General features: G+C 44.1%; 1 protein-coding gene across 1 annotated transcript in view; it reads right to left on the reverse strand.

Annotated features, from left to right (window-relative positions):
- Positions 1-20,434, reverse strand: part of LOC126335157 (juvenile hormone acid O-methyltransferase-like) — a 149,097-nt gene extending 128,663 nt beyond the window's left edge. Inside the window, exon 1 of the mRNA XM_049998130.1 lies at positions 20,251-20,434. The gene's annotated coding sequence lies outside the window, so the exon portion shown is untranslated. The remainder of the gene's footprint in view (positions 1-20,250) is intronic.
- Between the last annotated feature and the right edge of the window lie 1,065 nt (positions 20,435-21,499).

Below are 21,499 nucleotides of genomic sequence, written 5' to 3' on the forward strand. Positions count from 1 at the left end.
ATGACGGTTTGGATGCACCGTGCACTATTCAGTGTCCCCTCGACGATCACCAGAGGTGTACGGCCAGTGTAGGAGATCGCTCCCCACAACATGATGGCGGGTGTTGGCCCTGTGTGCCTCGGTCGTATGCAGTCCTGATTGTGGCGCTCACCTGCACGGCGCCAAACACGCATACGACCATCATTGGCACCAAGGCAGAAGCGATTCTCATCGCTGAAGACGACACGTCTCCATTCGTCCCTCCATTCACGCCTGTCGCGACACCACTGGAGGCGGGCTGCACGATGTTGGGGCGTGAGCGAAAGACGGCCTAACGGTGTGCGGGACCGTAGCCCAGCTTCATGGAGACGGTTGCGAATGGTCCTCGCCGATACCCCAGGAGCAACAGTGTCCCTAATTTGCTGGGAAGTGGCGGTGCGGTCTCCTACGGCACTGCGTAGGATCCTACGGTCTTGGCGTGCATCCGTGCGTCGCTGCGGTCCGGTCCCAGGTCGACGGGCACGTGCACCTTCTGCCGACCACTGGCGACAACATCGATGTACTGTGGAGACCTCACGCCCCACGTGTTGAGCAATTCGGCGGTACGTCCACCCGGTCTCCCGCATGCCCACTATACGCCCTCGCTCAAAGTCCGTCAACTGCACATACGGTTCACGTCCACGCTTTCGCGGCATGCTACCAGTGTTAAAGACTGCGATGGAGCTCCGTATGCCACGGCAAACTGGCTGACACGGACGGCGGCGGTGCACAAATGATGCGCAGCTAGCGCCATTCGACGGTCAACACCGCGGTTCCTAGTGTGTCAGCTGTGCCGTGCGTGTGATCATTGCTTGTACAGCCCTCTCGCAGTGTACGGAGCAAGTATGGTGGGTCTGACACACCGGAGTTAATGAGTTCTTTTTTCCATTTCCAGGAGTGTATTATGAACTTTGAACACTATTAAGGTAAATACATTGTTTGTTCTCTACCAAAATCTTTCATTTGCCAGCTATGCCTATCAGTAGTTAGTGCATTCAGTAATTTGAATCTTTCATTTAGCTGGCAGTATTGGCGCTCACTGTATTGCATTAGTTTGAGTAACGAATCCCGGCGAGGTCAGGGATTTTCTCTGCCTCGTGATGGCTGGGTGTTGTGTGATGTCCTTAGGTTAGTTAGGTTTAAGTAGTTCTAAGTTCTAGGGGACTGATGACCTAAGATGTTAAGTCCCATAGTGCTCAGAGCCATTTGAACCCTTTAGACCCGGTCAAGGTCGTCCGACGGGAAGTCCCGAGGGAGGTGCAATGCCAGACGTAGGATCCGGTTCTGAAGTAGCTGGAGTCGGTCGACGTGGGTCGCTGCAGTATTGCCCCAAAACACAGCGGCGTAGTCGATAATCGGACGTATGAGCGTAAGATAGAGCGCAACACCCAGTTCTGGCGGGAGCGCAGGTGTCGGATTTAGAAAGAGAAGAGTTGAGTCATTCTACCCCTGACCTTATTGACGATGTCATCGATATGGTGTCTCCATGTGAGCCCTCTATCCAGCGGCACACCCAGGCCCTTAGCGGTATTGCCCCAAGGTACGGCGGTTCCCTGATGTCGAACGACGGGCTGACCGTGTCCTGTATTTATGCCTGGACGGTATCTGGCGTTCCCTGTGCCGTCCGCTCCCACTGCGACCGTGTCGGTTGGTCGCCATATGTTCCGTCTTCCGTCTGCGCCCGCTTCCACAGTTTTCCCCGGTGGCGGCCTTTTCATGGCGTTCCCTACTAGGTGCGCGGACGCCATTCCTAGCACTGTCGACAGTCTGCGTTTGCGTATCTTACCATCGATCTATTTCCTATGTGGAGGCCAATATTATGGACAGACTGAAGGAGTGGCGATTGGTAGTCCCTTGTCTCCGGTATTGGCAAATCTGTTTATGGAGAGATTCGAGGATGAGGCACTTACGACCGCTGCCTACAAGCCGACCTGTTTCTTTATGTACGTTGACGACTTTCATCTGGCCACATGGTCGGGAAAAACTGCACGAGTTTCTTGACCTTCTCAACTCCTGACATCCCAGTATTAAGGGGGGTAGGACGTGAAACGGGCCGACTTGGGGCAGGAGAGGCACCACAGGACATTTTAACTTACACTGTCTATACGTTTACAAATAAATTCATACAACTTTGTTAGCATGACCAGGAAGGATTCATAAATCACACTCATAGCAGACATAGCAGAGGAAGTTCAAAAACATAATAAAACAATTTTTTTTTTACTTGTGAAAATTCATCATTTTTTCACTTGGTATTGGCTGCATTTGTTGCTGTAGGTACACTTTTCTTCATAAGTATGAGAGATTCTTCAATGAATTTTGTACAGAATACAAACCATACTTACAGGTGTATGAAACTCTAGAATTTCCCAAATCTGTTAAAAAATATGGAAAAAAGTGAGATAATTAACTATAAATTTCGAGTTCTCTCTAAACACGAAGTTTAAAACGTAACAGCCCATGCATTTTTCCATAGATTAAATAAATTCTACAGTTTCATACACCTGTAAGAATGGTTTGTAAGCTGTGCAAAATTTGTCGAAGAATCGCTCTTAGTTATGAAGAAAAGTGTACCTATAGCAACAAATGCAGCCAACAGTAAGTGAAAACAATCATGAAATTTAACATTTAAAAAATATTATTTTTTCGTGTTTTTGAACTTCCACTGCTATGATCCTGAATCCTTCCTGGTCATGCTGAAAAAGTTTTAAGAATTTATTTGTAAAAGTATAGACAGTGCAAATTAAAATGTCCTGTGGTGCCTCTCCATCTCGAAGTCAGCCCGTTTGACGTCCTACCCCGCTTAAATTCACAATGGAACTAGAAAATAATGGTCAACTTCCTTTTCTGGATGTCCTCGTGAAAAGGAAGACAGTCGGCACATTAGGCCATAGTGTGTATAGAAAACCTACACACACCGACTTATACCTACCGGCTGCCAGCTGCCAGCATCCAGCACAAAAGAATGCGGTGCTGGGGACAGTTGTTTACCGAGCCAAAACTCTGTCCGACTCAGACAGCTTGACAGCAGAGTTAGAACACCTACAGCTAGTGTTCGCAGACAACGGATACTCAGCAAGGGAGTTTCGCAAGGTGCTATATCCCTCCAGATGACTTGATACTGAGGGAGAAGAACGAGAAGAAGAAACCAGGAGGGTAGCCTTTCTACTGTGTGCAGGACCTATATCTGCTAAGATCAGCAGAATACTGAGAAAGCACAATATCAAGAGTGTGTTCTGCCCATCATACAAGATCAGGGCGCTCCTTGGAACGGTTAAGGATGAACTGGGGTTGAGAACACCTGGTATCTACCATATACCATGTGAATTCGGTATGTCTTACATTGGCGAGACCACAAGGACCGTGGACATAAGATGTAAAGAGCACCAAAGGCATACCAGGCTACGCCGGCCGCTGTGACCGAGCGGTTCGAGGCACTTCAGTCCGGAACCGCGCTGCTACTATGTACGACAAGCCACTAAATCGGCAATAGCAGAACATTACTTGGAACTTGAGCACACCATGATTTATGATAAAATCTGGATCTTATCTCAGACCCCCAAATTTCGGGATAGCTTCATCACTGAATCGATCGAAATCAAGATGACAGAGAACTTGATAAACCGGGCAGCTGGATACCAACTCAGCACGGCGTGGAACCCGGTTTTAGACCTATTACAGAAACAACGGAAGAAAAGACAAGACCAGGAGAATGATAGGGGTGCTGGAGAAAGTCGGAACGGTCACCAACAGCAAACGCAGCCTGTCAGCAGTGCGAGGAACGCGCCATGAAACGGCCGCCACTGGGGAAAACAGCGGAAGAGGGCGCGGACCGAAGACGGAACACCTGAAGACCAATCGACACAGTCGCGCTGGAGAAAGTCTCCTGTACAAGCTCTTAGTGCAGGGGCTCCCCATGCCCCATGTTCGCCTCATCCACAGTTACCTGGCAGATCGGACGTTCGATATGTGGGCCCAGACTGGGACGTCCACCGACTGCCGCAGCCGGGCAGGTGTGCCACAGGGGTCAGTCCTCAGGCCGATCCTCTGCACCCTGTTCACCGCGGATACTCCGAAGACTGACCGCGTACCGCTTGCTCTGTACGCGGATGATACTGCTGTCTTCGCCCGATGTACGGGGCCCCATGTTCTGCAGCAGAGGTTCCAGCTCGTATGCGACGATCTCGTCCTTTGGGCGGTCAGCTGTCGTCTCCGCTTTACTGCAGCGAAGACTCAAGCCCTCATTGTTACCCGCCGTCGCGTCCCCTTGGACCTCCGACAACTGACAATCGCCGGCAGTGCTGTTCCATGGAGCGACACCGCACGATACCTGGGCGTCACGCTCGACCGCCGTCTTACGTGGCACCGACATATCGCGGATGTCAGACGAAAGGCTTCAAGAAGACTGTCTTCTTTATCCCCTCCTCAACCCGAGCTCATCGCTACCTCCTCACCTCGGGGTGACTCTCTTTAAGGCGCTGCTCCGCCCTGTACTTGAGTACGCCGCGGTGGTGTGGGGGAATTCTGCTGACGTACACGGCCAGAATCTGCAGACCCTGCAAAATCGAGCCCTCCGGCTTGCCTTCCATGTGGATCGCAACTTCCCTTCAGCGGTTGCACGCCAGATGGCCGGAGGGCAATGACTGCGGAAACGTTCCCGCGAGACAGCGCAACTCTTCTATCAGAAGACGCAAGCTTCGTAAATTCCGCAAAAACGGGCGCTTGGGAGGAAAATTCACTTTCGAGCATTCACCCGTTGGCCAGACCTGCTAGTCGACCGGATCGGTTAGCCAGTGACGACCTCCACTGACGGATCGCCCAGAAGCCAAACATCCCACGATGTCCACATCTGGCACCAACTCAGACTCGGGAAGAGAAGCCGCAAGGCTGGACACTCCATATACATACGGGTTGAAGTCCAACCCCACTGAAGATCCGTGGCGAGCGAACCTGGAGAAAGTCGGAACGCTCACCAACAGGAAACGCAGCCTGTCGGCAGTGCTAGGAGCGCGCATGGCGGGTGCGGACCTAGTAGGGTACGCAATGAAACGGCCGCCACCGGGTAAAACAGCGGAAGCGGGCAAGGACGGAAGAGGGAACATCTGGCGACCAACCGACACGATCGCAGCGGGAACGGACGGCGTAGGGAACGCCAGACAGCGTCCATACATAAATACGGGACACGGTCAGCCTGTCGTTCAGTCACAGGAAGCACCTGGTGAAGACGCCGACGTACGACGTCGAAATATTGTATTAGAAAAGCGCAGACCACCGGCAGTATACCCGATTCACCGAGATGTCACAAAATCGCTGGGAAAGACTAAGAAATTACATTGCTGATTTGCTTTTTTGTCCACAGGAGTACCGTATAAAAGAATCTGTTCCTCCAGGACAAATTGTCAACCAAGTGTTACGCTGGAAGACTGAGGAAAAGGGAGAATCGAGTGAGACAGGACATTGCAGACAAGTGGATACTGCGTCTTGACAACGCCTCATGACACACGGCCGCTTTCATCACGGAATTTTAAACCTCAAAAGGCATTCCTGTTGTTCCACAGCCCCCCTCCCCTCCTTCAACTGATCTGAGTCTTTGTGACTTTCATCTTTCCCCGAAATTTAAACATGTCGTAAAAGAACGTCATCTTGGGACTCTGTACAACATTCCATACAATGTGACCGAGATGTTAAAGGTCCTGCCAGTTGAAGCCTTTCAGGGCTGCTAGCACGACTGGAAACAACGACTCCGCCAGTGCATAGCTGCCCGAGGGTACTACTTTGAAGGGTTCATTCTTCTACAGCTACATCTAGGTGATTACCCTGCTACTCTAAAGTGCGCGGAAGAGTGTTCAGTGAACCACCTTCATGCTGTCTCTCTACCGTTCCACTCCCGAACGGCGCGAAGGAATAACGGCCGACCATTGTGGCCGAGCGGTTCTAGGCGCTTCAGTCTGGAATCGCTAGACCGCTTCGGTCACAGGTTCGAATCCTGGCTCGTGCATGGATGTGTGTGATGTCCTTAGGTTACTTAGGTGTAAGTAGTTCTACGTTCTAGGGGACTGATGACCTCAGATGTTAAGTCCCATAGTGCTCAGAGCCATTTGAACCATTTGAAGGAAAAACGAGCACTTAAATTTTCCTGTGCGATCCCTGTTTTCTCTTATTTTATCGTGATGACCATTTCTCCCTATGTAGGTGGATACCAACAGAATGTTTTAATGGTTGCCACACAAATACACATATCATGTCTGTGGCACTATCTCGGCTACTTCGCGATTATACAGAACGAGCTGCCCTTCTTTGTACTTTTTCGATGTCATTCGTCAGTCTCGCTTGATGCGGCTCCCACACCGCACAGCAGTATTCCAGCATAGGGCGGACACTCGTGGTGTGAGAATTCTCTTTAGTTAGATCTGTTGCAACTCCTGTTATTCCAATGATTCACAGTTTTTGGTTTGCTCTACCCACATCATTACCTATGTGATCGTTCCAATTTAGATTATTTGTAATTATAATCCCTATATATTTAGTTGAAATTACAGCCTTCAGATTTATGTGACTTATCGCGTTATCGAAATTTAGCGGATTTCTTTTAGTACTCAAAATAACTTCACACTTTTCTTTATTCAGGGTCAATTGGCACTTTTCACACAGTACAGATATCTTATCTTAATCTCTTTGCAATTCGTTTTGGTCATCTGATGACTTTAAAAGACGGTAAAAGACAGCATCATCTGCAAATACAAATACGTGCTGCTGAAAAGAAGTATGAACAGGTTCACTGCTGCAGGAAACTGAAATTAACATTTTCAGGAAAATAAGGAATCTGAGTTGATGTAGGTGTGCAAAACAGTCCACTAACCTTACCACCGACTGTTTTCTGCAGACAGATCTTCAAAAACACCTAGGAGAACGTCATGATAGATTTCCAGTGATTCTGTTGATTGTACTCCCACCCAACACCTTGCAGGACAGAATGGTTGCAAAATCAGTCTGTAAATGTTTCTTTACAAAACTGTCTGCGTTGTCTTCTTGTGGCGAGGGAAACACTACTAGCGTCTTTGACAAATATCTTGACTTGAGTTCACGAATACTGTAGAAAGTCTTGCGCGTAACTAATACCTTCCATTGCATCTTGCGCTACCAAATTCAAATTATGAACAAATATAGCTCTCTGCTCCAATTGAGTAATTCTATTTTGTAGTCCTGTTAAATGTCCACTGACATTCCTCTCACCATCATAATACTGATCGCGACAGGGATAAACGTCTTATGACACCCTCGACAGCTTGTACTTCAACTTGAAGATTTTTGTAGACAGATCTGAAGCATATGGATATTTATTCCTTCACTTATATGTCGGAAGTCTCATGTACAAAGAGGAAAAGTGTTATGCTGCCTTCATTTTTCCACGGTATTTTGAGAAACAATTTCATTCATTATATAACAGGGAAATCCCGTTTATATGTAGTTCGACGCAACTAAAAATTCAGCCGGCCGGAGTGGCCGAGCGGTTCTAGGTGCTACAGTCTGGAACCGCGAGACCCCTACGGTCGCAGGTTCGAATCCTGCCTCGGGCATGGTTAGTTAGGTGTAAGTAGTTCTACGTTCTATGGGACTGATGACCTCAGAAGTTAAGTCCCATAGTGCTCAGAGCTATTTGAACCATTTTTGAACTAAAAATTCAGCTCAGGAGCATCTGCTGCTCTACTCAGCAGCAACTGGTGATTTCGGCCAACAAAGGCAAATCTGGCGCTGTGAATGCAAGAAACACGTAGAGAAATGTTTCCATATGTAACGGATTAGGAACGGGACGTGTGCAGCAAAGGTCAAGGAAGCGAGAAAGGCATAATGTTGATTTTATAGATAAACACAGCTCACACAATTCGTTCAATACGAGCACCGGGAACGTCGACGAGATGCAGCATGTGTCAAAAGACGTGATCAACAGTTGCTCGGAGCAGTTCCGTTGGAATCTCAGCAACATGTTCCTGTATAACGGCGTTCAGATCAGGTCGAGGCTGAACGTGTCCTTGGTAAACACGAGTTTATTTACATATCCCCAATACGAAATATCACATGGATTCAGATCAGGTGATCTTGCAGCCCACGCATCCGGAAAACCTCTGGAGATAACAAGACCCTGGAAGGTTCACTAAGTATATCTTTCAATGAGCGAACGAAATGAGGTGTAGCGTTATATTTCATGAAAACAGCGGTTTCAACACAGTTGAGCTCTTCCAAAGCAGTCACATTCAGCGAGTGTAATGGCTGTTTGCGCACAGCGCGCGGTGTAATAGTACCCCAAATTCGGTGGTTCTGTGTACTCACTGCATTTTGTAGTATAAAATGTGCCACGTCAGTCCATAGAGTGATTTCCCTAAATCACTCCAGGGAAATGCCGGGATGGTTCCTCTGAAATTGCACGGCTGACTTCCTTCCCCATCCTTCCCTAATCCGATGAGACCGATGACCACGCTGTCTGGTCTCCTTCCCCAAACAACCAACCAACCAGTCCACAGAATATTGCCCGGCCACATGTCATCAACTTCGATCCGTGCCAAGGGCAAATTCAGAACCTTGCCGTGGATCATGAGGTTTTCTGGTGCTCCACCGTCTGGATCTTGTAGGGGTACCAGTTTAGTAGACAGAACGCACTCATATCCGTTCTGTTGACCACGGGATGCATGATTCTCGGGAGACTGCGCGCGCACTAGCGCTACCCAGGTCATGATCTGCACGGTCGTTTGCAGCAACAGCAACTCCGTCGATAACTTCCACAAGGGTAAGGCGCCTTCCTCTTCCAGGCACCGCGCCAAGTTCACCTGCGTTTTTGAATTTCGTTCTCACCTTCTTTAGAACATTTAGTGACACCGGACATCTCCTTAGAACGTTCATTCGGCATTACTCTTTTAGCGCAGCACTGTAACTGATACCGCTCACACAAAACAGTTTCACTAAAAGTGCACTGTCTCTATCCTCGATAACCATCCTGTTCACTCAGGTCACGGCTTCTCAAATAACACCGTTGGTGCTATGCCGTCATTCAAATGGTGTAAAGCTCCAGCTTCCCACCTGGTGGCCAAAACTGGGAGTAATTTTTTTCCAGTGTAAATAAGTTCCGCACCAATGCATTACCATTCCTACCAAGCGTCGTTGGATTTCGGCGAGTAGTTTCACTTTAATTAAAACCAACTGGTGCCTTTTTCCATCCTTCGTGATATACAACCTGTCTGAAACTTGTTCCTGTTATACTATAGGAAATTACGGAAGAAACATTCTCGGATTCCTCATTTTCTGACTGAATGTGCTTTCCACTGTGTTCAGTGTCAGTAATCTGCCCATGATGACGACGACAGACGTATGACGAATTCATCCAAAGTGAGTAGCTCGAATTCGAAAGTACGTAAAGAGGCAATACTCAATTTTGATACAGTTTTCCACATGCGTCCAGTAGTCGTACCACGTTTAAAGACGGCGAAACTTTTTGCCCGGCGAAGAGCTCTTGCCCCAAGCATCCGGTCGGTAGACCCTTTTCGTACTAACTGTTAACACGGTAACAGCCATTTTTCTGAAAATGAGAACATTCCTATAGACAGTCTAAACTGCGTTGTCCTTCCACGTCATTATCTCTCGGAGAATGATAACAAGCTAGATTACAGGAAAACAACTTCACTGAAATCGTAAACCACGTTGCTCTTACCTGATTAAAACAAAAGACAAAAAATAATTACTGAGGCAGCCGATCACAATCGGAATCCTTATGTTTCGTTTTATTCTTTATTAGTGCTCAGTATCGACAAATACTTATTTTAAAACAAATGTTGACAAATTAGTGGGCAGATTGTTGCATTTCTCTTGTAAGGGAACATCAAAGGAACCTGAAAAGATGGGATTCTATTCACACTATGCTTCCATTGTTATTCTGGGGACTCCATTGATTCGACCAGAGATAGGCGAAAAATCGCAGAAGTTTTCCCCCCTTCGCTCTTGCCTTGGCACTTTTTTTTTCCTCTGCTCTTCAAACCGCTACCCTTCGTTCAACTTTCGACCCAATCTATCTCCAGATGAGCTCGTATTAATGGTTAACCTTAAGCAGACGTACGCAAACATCGCAGTACCCACATCCTGCACTACCTCACTTTACTGATAACTAAACATCATGCAGAGTTGGCAGTAGAGCTTTTGTGTTGGCCATCATGCCGGTGTGGGCGTGGAAAAGATTGCATAAAAACATTTGGAACTAACAAATACGTTTTAGATGTTACAAATGTTAACTTCCACCACAGTCTTTGAATTTCTTTTTTTAATGATGGTAAAGAGAAATATTTATTTTATTCTGTTTTCATCAAACTAACAATCTTATATGTATGGGTGCTCGACCCAGAGTATTGGACGGAAGTCTTCGATCCGTTTAGCGATTATACGTAGGACCAGAATTTGCACCGGTTCTCGGGCAGCATCTTTCGCAAAGGTACGATGGTGGTAGTTACTGTATGTTTCGCGTATCGTTCTTTATACAGACGCACGAATCTCTACCGATGATTGTCAAACGTCATTTGCCATTTCTGTTTTGAACCGAGTGTGGTTCTTTGGTTCGTCAAGATTTACCGATTTTTTTTCCCACAATTTCTCCATGTTTATCATACTGGAATTAAATGGTGTCATCTACAAAATCAAATAGGGGTAATGCAGGAGTAGGTTTAATAATGAATAGGAAAATAGGAATGCGGGTAAGCTACTACAAACAGCATAGTGAACGCATTATTGTGGCCAAGATAGATACGAAGCCCACACCTACTACAGTAGTACAAGTTTATATGCCAACTAGCTCTGCAGATGATGAAGAAATTGAAGAAATGTACGATGAAATAAAAGAAATTATTCAGATAGTGAAGGGAGACGAAAATTTAATAGTAATGGGTGACTGGAATTCGAGTGTAGGAAAACGGAGAGAAGGAAACAGAGTAGGTGAATATGGATTGGGGCTAAGAAATGAAAGAGGAAGCCGCCTAGTAGAATTTTGCACAGAGCACAACTTGATCATAGCTAACACTTGGTTTAAGAATCATGAAAGAAGGTTGTATACGTGGAAGAACCCTGGAGATACTAAAAGGTATCAGATAGATTATATAATGGTAAGACAGAGATTTAGGAACCAGGTTTTAAGTTGTAAGACATTTCCAGGGGCAGATGTGGACTCTGACCACAATCTATTGGTTATGACCTGTAGATTAAAACTGAAGAAACTGCAAAAATATGAGAAATTAAGGAGATGGGACCTGGATAAACTGAAAGAACCAGAGGTTGTACAGAGTTTCAGAGAGAGCATAAGGGAACAATTGACAGGAATAGGGGAAAGAAATACAGTAGAAGAAGAATGGGTAGCTCTGAGGGATGTAGTAGTGAAGGCAGCAGAGGATAAAGTAGGTAAAAAGACGAGGGCTGCTAGAAATCCTTGGGTAACAGAAGAAATATTGAATTTAATTGATGAAAGGAGAAAATATAAAAATGCAGTAAATGAAGCTGGCAAAAAGGAATACAAACGTCTCAAAAATGAGATCGACAGGAAGTGCAAAATGGCTAAACAGGGATGGCTAGAGGACAAATGTAAGGATGTAGAAGCTTATCTCACTAGGGGTAAGATAGATACTGCCTACAGGAAAATTAGAGAGACCTTTGGAGAGAAGAGAATCACGTGTATGAATATCAAGAGCTCAGATGGCAGCCCAGTTCTAAGCAAAGAAGGGAAGGCAGAAAGGTGGAAGGAGTATATAGAAGGCTTATACAAGGGCGATGTACTTGAGGACAATATTATGGAAATAGAAGAGAATGTAGATGAAGACGGAATGGGAGATACGATACTGCGTGAAGAGTTTGACAGAGCACTGAAAGACCTGAGTCGAAACAAGGCCCCCGGAGTAGACAACATTCCATTAGAACTACTGACGGCCTTGGGAGAGCCAGTCATGACAAAACTCTACCAGCTGGTGAGCAAGATGTATGAGACAGGCAAAATACCCTCAGACTTCAAGAAGAATATAATAATTCCAATCCCAAAGAAAGCAGGTGCTGACAGATGTGAAAATTACCGAACTATCAGTTTAAGAAGCCACAGCTGCGAAATACTAACGCGAATTCTTTACAGACGAATGGAAAAACTGGTAGATGCAGACCTCGGGGAGGATCAGTTTGGATTCCGTCGAAATGTTGGAACACGTGAGGCAATACTGACCTTACGACTTATCTTAGAAGAAAGATTAAGAAAAGGCAAACCTACGTTTCTAGCATTTGTAGACTTAGAGAAAGCTTTTGACAATGTTGACTGGAATACTCTTTTTCAAATTCTAAAGGTGGCAGGGGTAAAATACAGGGAGCGAAAGGCTATTTATAATTTGTACAGAAACCAGATGGCAGTAATAAGAGTCGAGGGGCATGAAAGGGAAGCAGTGGTTGGGAAAGGAGTGAGACAGGGTTGTAGCCTCTCCCCGATGTTATTCAGTCTGTATATTGAGCAAGCAGTAAAGGAAACAAAAGAAAAATTTGGAGTAGGTATTAAAATTCATGGAGACGAAGTAAAAACTTTGAAGTTCGCCGATGACATTGTAATTCTGTCAGAGACGGCAAAGGACTTGGAAGAGCAGTTGAACGGAATGGACAGTGTCTTGAAAGGAGTATATAAGATGAACATTAACAAAAGCAAAACGAGGATAATGGAATGTAGTCAAATTAAATCGGGTGATGCTGAGGGAATTAGATTAGGAAATGAGACACTTAAAGTAGTAAAGGAGTTTTGCTATTTAGGAAGTAAAATAACTGATGATGGTCGAAGTAGAGAGGATATAAAATGTAGACTGGCAATGGCAAGGAAAGCGTTTCTGAAGAAGAGAAATTTGTTAACATCGAATATAGATTTATGTATCAGGAAGTCGTTTCTGAAAGTATTTGTTTGGAGTGTAGCCATGTATGGAAGTGAAACATGGACGATAACTAGTTTGGACAAGAAGAGAATAGAAGCTTTCGAAATGTGGTGCTACAGAAGAATACTGAAGATAAGGTGGATAGATCACGTAACTAATGAGGAGGTATTGAATAGGATTGGGGAGAAGAGAAGTTTGTGGCACAACTTGACTAGAAGAAGGGATCGGTTGGTAGGACATGTTTTGAGGCATCAAGGGATCACAAATTTAGCATTGGAGGGCAGCGTGGAGGGTAAAAATCGTAGAGGGAGACCGGGAGATGAGTACACTAAGCAGATTCAGAAGGATGTAGGTTGCAGTAGGTACTGGGAGATGAAGCAGCTTGCACAGGATAGAGTAGCATGGAGAGCTGCATCAAACCAGTCTCAGGACTGAAGACAACAACAACAACAACATCTCCTTGCTTTCTTGATCGGTTTATCAAGTTAAATAACTAGCGGTCTCTATGATGACATCATGATGACTTGCCCCGTATCTATTTACTGCCACGGTGGATATTCATCATATTGATGGAAAGTTGAACTGTAAGAAGCACGTCACTGAGCTGCTCAAAAAATTGCGTTCAGCTACACTTGCTCTACGTACGACTGCTAGTTTTGGGAGCTAAAGAATCAGCCTCCTGACATTGTCTGAGTACTTTCACTCAATAATGTCTTACGGAATAATTTTCTGGGATAACTGAGCACTTAAAAGGAAATATTGGTTGCACGGAAGTGAACAGCAAGAATAATATACGGTGTTCACCCGCAGTCTTCATATAAGAACCTCTTGAAGGATTTAGGCGTTTTAGCTGCACCATCACAATACAAATAATCGGTAATGAAATTCGTCATAAATAACTCACTGTTGTGCCTGTACCCTCTTGTAACGTTTTGTGGTTCCTGGCTGCATGAGGAGAAGGTGCTATGCTAGGTAGGTGGCTGATTTCCTCTCACTTCAACACAAAATGCACACGTGGTTAAAATACACTGTATTACAGGAATCAATTGTGTACTTAACATCAATTATGTCCAGTCTGAAGTTCTGTGGTTAACAGCAATCAAATAACATGCACTATTTCTTGAATCTTGTGCGTGTCCTTATCACAACTATACAAAATGACCCAGGTTCCCCCATAGCTAGCTAAGGTGCGAGGCTACGACTACCACTGCGCAGGACTTGAAAAATGGAAATGCGTGTACGGCATTGTGGGCCGAGAGTCCCCCATTCGGGGAAGTTCGGCCGCCGAGGGCAAGAACTTACTGCATGCGACGCCACATTGGGCGAGCTGCGCGACGGAGATGGGTATGAAATGATGATAAAGACAACACAACACCGGGTCCCTGAGCGGCGAGAATCTCCTGCCCCAGCCTGGAAACGAACCCCGGCCCTTTGGCGTGGCATTCCGCCGCGCTGACCACTCAGCTAACAGGGGCGGACTGGAAGACTAGAACATAGTGCGAACTGACTCCCAACGCGACGTACTTTTTTTTCTTATTTTTTTTCTAAATTGTTCGTTCACTCAGTGTTTTTATTACAGAGGGTAGCTAAACCCTCTGACCGAACACTCTGAGCTACCTTGCCAGCTACTGAGATACTCAGATTGACAGCTCGGTCGGTAGAAGCGGCCTATTTGCACACTGCCCAGGGGGCGTTGCCGGCGCGTAGCTTGGGGGCGTGTCTTGGTTTTCTCTTGTCATAAGCGCGCGTATTTCAGCGCCTGCTATACAATATTTGCTACTACTGACCGGTGTGCTGGTGAAGGCGCACGCCAGCACACCCACCACAGTAGTCTGAAAAGAGTAGTGATGGCCGCACTTCCAACACTGGAGAAAAAATACCTTTATTGGCCATTACTGAAGCTGTTAGTAGTTGAGATAGGAGTTCATTATGCAGAAACAAAAATTTTTGATCATTTGTACAATAACATACCTGACAGGTAGCAAAGTAAATTTTAAATCAATGTAACTTGTAATCCTGTCTTTTATTCAATGGAAGGTTGTTTTTTTATTTAAAACCCGATTTGGTTTTTATGTTGCATAAATGCATGAGTGGAACGAAAATGGCATGTTCATTAATTTCAATACTAATGACTTGCGTACATATCCTTTAAACTGACTCTTTCTACATCATTTTGATAAAAGAGCCGTTCCAATGGTCTACGGAACATGTAACTTTCTTACCTAAATTACAGTGGATGATTTGTTACGTTACATAATGTACGTTCTGCATTCCGTTCCAGTTTTCTTCCTTTCGCATTTGTTCTTATACTTTAAAATAAGGATACAAAAGTTTATAGGTTTCAAGTGAATTGACATCGAACTAAACTTTGAAAAAACCACTACATGCAGTTCAGAACTTGTAATGGGTGTCCCACGAGTATATGCCTAACATACGATGATAAGCAGATACAAGAAGTGGACAGTGTTAAATTCTTGGGATTACAGTTTGATTATAAATTCAACTGGAACGAGCACACCACAGAACTGCTAAAGCGACTTAACAAATGTCTATTTGCAATGCGAATTGTCTCACACATAGGGGATATAAAAATGAAAAAGCTGGCATACTATGCTTACTTTCATTCCATAATGTCAAATGGGATTATTTTTTGGGGTAATTCATCAAGCCAAGCTAAAGTTTTCCGGGCACAAAAACGTGCAGTAAGAGTTATATATGGTGTGAACTCAAGAACATCCTGCAGAAGCCTGTTTAGGGAACTAGTGATACTAAATACTGCTTCCCAATATATTTATTCCTTAATGAAATTTTTCATTAAAAATATATCACTTTTTCTAACCAACAGCTCAATTCATGGAATCAATACTAGAAATAAGAATAATCTTCATAAGGATTTAAAGTCACTTAGTCTTGTACAAAAAGGTGTACATTATTCAGGAACACACATTTTCAATAAGTTGCCAGCAGCCATTAAAAGCTTAAAAACCAATGAAATTCAGTTTAAGAGAAGCCTAAAGGATTTATTAGTGGCCAACTCCTTCTACTCTGTTGATGAATTTCGCAGTAAAACCAACTGATATATATATATATATATATATATATATATATATATATATATATATATATATATTAACTTGTGCACATTTTCAGTGCAGTAATGTGTTCATTGTAAATGTGTGTGTGTGTGTGTGTGTGTGTGTGTGTGTGGTTTAGTTGTAAATGTTTGTCATGTATTGTTGTTTTTCTGGCATGTTCTACATCCTGGAGGACCTCCTCACTACGGATCAATTGGAATGAAAGTAAATCTAATCTAATCTAATCAGCCCTGTAATTTGCTGTATCACACTTTCCGGGTCCTTGCATGGCTTAAGAATGACAAATGTGGTGTCCTCTTTTTGCTATTGCAGCAATTTGTTCCGTTACATATGCTCCCTTTTGTATAAACCATGTTACAAATCAGTATAAAAGACACAATTTGAATTCACCGGATATCTCATTCAACAGTGTAGTTGGCTGTCTACTTGGGGCGCTGCTGTCGCAGGTGTATCGCGACTGTATATGCTAAACTGTATTTCAACTGTGATATTGTTCAAATCATGTCCAGTATTCCACACGCCGTTCGGCCAACCCTTTCGAAAGTACAATTTGCTGACCACAATGTAAGAAAACTTTGATGTGTAAAAACCCACCTGAGCACAAGTTATCCTAGAATGAACTGCGCCTTAAACCACAGAACGCTGTCGGATCCTGAAGTGACGATGATGCACCAAACGTAGAACTCACCGGCCACAGCGTGAAGACCGCGACCCAGATATAGACACAGAAAGAATCGAGGTCGCCCGCGTTTATACTGTATATCTACCCACCACCCCTACAGCCCGTCAGACGCTCTATCCCACCTCATAAGTTACCAAGTCAGCTACACTCAAACGCTGCAATCTCTAACTTTTCGTCGTATGAAACGCGCTAAAAGAAATGTTGTTGGATGCACACTTACTTGGTGATTGATTTGATGACATATTAGAATATACAATCAAAAAGCTGCTATCACACTTTATTTTGCTGCAACTTATTTTTTACTGTTTCAACATAATCTGGCAAACTTGAAAGATTATGTGCGGCGTTCTTAGTTTCAAAGCCTGCTAGATTGTGATAAAATAATAAAAGAGAGTTACAACAAAATAAAGTTAAATACCAGGTGGCAGAAATAATACTTTTGTTCAAAGGAAGTGGAGCAAAATTCAAAGACGATTTTTCGCAATGAATTCCTTAATTTAATATTTAGTAATGAACTTATGACCGAGCGGTTCTAAGCGCTTCAGTCCGGAACCGCGCTGTTGCTATGGTCGCAGGTTCGAATCCTGCCTCAGGCATGGGTGATGTCCTTAGGTTAGTTAGGTTTAAGTAGCTCTAAGTCTAGGCGACTGATGACCTCAGATGTTAAGTCCCATTGTGCTTAGATACATTTGAACCATTTAATGAACCTACACATAGCTATAAAAAAAAGTGGCGTAAATTTTATTACTACACTCAACATGATACCTACTTTAACACCTTCTTTTACGCATAATACTTGGAATAGTTTCTTGGTGTATATTTTTGCCGAAAATTATAATATTTATCAAATATTTTTATGGGTTCTGTAAAAATTACGCAATGGATTAGTCTCCGAATTTTCATTGTGAAACGGAAATTGGGAAATGGAAAAACGGACATATCAAATTGAGCAGCGTGAGGTCTAGTTTGACAACGAAGAAATTAATTCTTGAATGTAATCATGACAATTAAGAAGACTAATTAGTAATTGAGTGAGGGAAAATTTTGTCCTAATTTTCATACCCAAATTATGGATGACAAAGAGATAAATTGAGTACCACATTGACGAGCGTGAGATCTCGTGCAAGAAAAAATTTTAATAACTTTAAAGTAACCCAGATAATTAAGAAAAATTTAATTAGTGATTTCAGGAGAAACTGGTAAGTGAATTTTCATAGCCAACTGACGAGTAGGAAACAGGCAAATGTGGTACAAAATTGACCAGTGTGAGATATAATTCTGTAAGAAATAGATTTAATTGCTTGAAAGTACTGATGACAAATAAGGAAAACTGAATTAGTGGTCAGAGGGAAAACTGAAATTTTTTACGAACACGTACACAAATGAAGTGTCAAAAATGTAAAATGTCAGTAAAAATTGAAACTAGTTTGCTTTCACTCTTAATACAATACAAATTAACTCTGAAATATATTGTATTTCTTGATTTATGAACAAAACTTGAAAATAAAAAAAATTAAAATAAAAGGTAACATGATTTGCGAAATGATTTGTAAGAACTAAAACAAATTAGAGAAACATTTGACCTACCTTTCCATGATGCTCCAAATGATATAAAACAAACGAGGTGGCCATTGAGAACTTGAAGTTCAATGCTTAACTTATATTATACGTTAATACTTATAAGTCAATACTTATATTATAAGTATTTTATAGGGTATTGGAGAATATTTTTCTTCCGGAATTTTACTCACTGATCTCCTTATTTCACTAACAGTCACTAACATATTAGCATCTCATCTGGGGTACCTAAATTCGTTCACCATTCAGAGACTGCTCAAATATTTCTCCAATGTGTTTTATTTCTTACTCTTAGTCAAATTATTTCTCAAAGAATTGTTAAATCAAATTATCACCGAATAAGTCGTTGTTATTTGTGTCGTCATTGTTAGGCGACATGTGCGTTTATTCCATATTCATCAACAGTCATCAAACACGAACAAGGTTAGTTACTTGTACGTGAGATTTTCCGTCTCTCATTAAAATTTACGAATGATGTCCCACTGTGTAATATGTTATCTCCAGCATCCTTCTTGCTCTGTAACATGACACATTGACATATGACTTTAAAGTGACTTAGTTTGAATTAACTAACGTACGTTACTGAAGCTTCCAGACACATTAAATCGGTGTGTCGAACCGGGATTAGAACCCGAACCTTTACCTTCCATAGGCAATGCTCTTACTTGTAACTTACCATTAGTCTTACAATTTACACTGAAGCGCTAAGGAAACTGGTACAGGCATGTGTATTCAGATATAGAGATATGCCGAAATCGGCAGCACCTATATAAGACTAAAACTGTCTGGCGCAGTTCTTAGTTCGATTACTGCTGCTATAATGGCCGTTATCAAGATTTAAGTGAGTTTGAACGTGGTGTTATAGTTGGCGCTCGAGCGTTGGGAAGTGCATCTCCGAGATAGCGATGAAGTGGGGCTTTTCCTGTACGACCGTTTCAAGTGTGTACCGTAAATATCGGGAATCCCGTAAAAGATCAAATCTCCGACATCGCTGAGATCGTGGAAGATCGGGACCAACTATGACTGAAGAGAATCGTTCAATGTGACATACGTGCAACGCTTCCTCAAACTGCTGCAGATTTCAATGCAGGGCCTTCAACATGTGCCAGCGTGCGCGCCGTTCAACGAAACATCATCGATATGGACTTTCGGAGCCGAAGGCCCACTGTGTACCCTTGATGACCGCACGACACAAAACTTTACGCCTCACCTGGGCCCGTCAACACCGACATTGGGCTGTTGATGACTGTAAATATGTTACCTGGTCGGACGAGTCTCGTTTCAAATTGTATCGAGCAGATGGACGTGGATGGATATGGAGACAACCTCATGAATCGATGGACCGTGCATGTCAGTAGGGGGCTTTTCAAGCTACTAGAGGCTCTGGAATGGTGTGGGGCACGTGCAGTTGGAGTGATATGTGACCCTTGATAGGTCTAGATATGACTCTGACGAGTGACACGTCTGTAAGCATCCTGTCTGAGCATCTGCATCTATTCATGTCCGTTGTGCGTTCCGACAGACTTGGGCAATTCCGTCAGGACAATGCGACACCCCACACGTCCCATATTGCTACAGAGTGGCTCGAGAGAAAAACTCTTCCGAGTTTAAACGCTTCCGCTGGCCACCAAACTCACCAGACATGAACATTATTGAACATATCTGGGATGCCCTGTAACGTGCTGCTTGGAAGAGATCTCCACCCTCTCGTACTCTTACGGATTTATGGACAGTCCTAGAGGATTCATGGTGTTAATTCCCTCCAGCACTACTTCAGACATTAGTCGAGTACAAGCCACGTCGTGTTGATGCACTTCTGAGCGCTCGCGAGGACCCTACAAGATATTAAGTAGCTGTACCAGTTTCTTTGGCTCTTCAGTGTAGATCATTTAATCAAATTAATTTCCTCTTCGAAACATTTAAAATGATGTCCTCTTTCAGCTCCATGACATATTCTGACCTTTATGTGTGCTATCTCCCAAGTGCTTTCGGGTTCCGACGTATTAATCCTCTGGCCGTCAGATCCAGCTGCAACTCCTTGTTCCACGTTTACGTTTAACAGCTTGTGCTTGCTCCGCCCGCTGCAACTGACTTCCTCCATGCCTGGAGTTGACTTCGCGCAACGTTTTACGAGCGGCGCCTAACTACCTCTTAATCATAAGTTTCTCATTTTGTGGTGCTTACCCACAGTGTTGGCGAAAACAGGGCGCTCGTTTACTGCAACAGAGTGACACGTGTCGCGAACGTGTCCCGCGGACGCTTCAAGTTCTGCCTGAGAGACTGCGGTCATAGTGACACCGACACCGGCGGATTACGGCAACGACCGACATTTCCCGAAGACGGCCGAACTTTTCAAACTGCCACTGCGAGCGCGGCCACGATGCAGCCGGTCTCATCGTCCGAACGTACAGAATTCGGGCGACATTCAACTCAATTCAAATCAGTTTTTACAAACACAACGTAGGCTACTGTAACTGCTTCTCTATTGGATGCTAAGTCAGGCCAGCATAGTCACTCACGATGGACGACGTCGGTCAACAATGGGGCACATAATCACTTCACATCGGATCGGGAGAAATACGAATCAGGTGTAAATGTAGCCTAGGGCTGCGGTCACATTGGCACCGACTGCATTCCGCCGACGACCTACATTGGCTGAAGGCGACCGATCTTTTCAAAAAAAATACGCCAGTACGTACGTGGTCTTGCTGCAACCGATTTCACTCTCAACGCTCGAACGTACAGCCTTCGAACGACGGTGTCAGCAGTTCGTGGTCTCGCGGTCGCGTTCTCGCTTCCAAGCGCGAGGTCCCGGGTTCGATTCCCGGCGGGGTCAGGGATTTTCACCTGCCTCGAGATGACTGCTTGTTTGTGTTGTTCTCATCATTTCAATATCATTCATGAAAGTGGCGAAATTGGACTGAGAGGTTGGAAATTTGTACGGGCGCTGATAACCGCGCAGTTGAGCGCCCGATTAATCAAACATCCTCATCGTCTTCATCGAACGACGGTGGGCGGATTTCAAATCAGTTTACATATTGCCTTCTTTGTTTTGCGGTCTCTTTCTTCCTGAGTCGCAGTTACATATGTTAATACCGTCTTCCTGCGACTGTTATAAAAGCCATAGTAACACTACATGCGTTTCACTTTATACTCGTAATAACATATCTTCAGTGTTCGCTGTGAAAATAAGTCTTTTCTTCACATTT

The sequence above is a fragment of the Schistocerca gregaria genome, chromosome 2, assembly GCF_023897955.1.
Source record: "Schistocerca gregaria isolate iqSchGreg1 chromosome 2, iqSchGreg1.2, whole genome shotgun sequence".
NCBI classification, from domain to species: domain Eukaryota; kingdom Metazoa; phylum Arthropoda; class Insecta; order Orthoptera; family Acrididae; genus Schistocerca; species Schistocerca gregaria.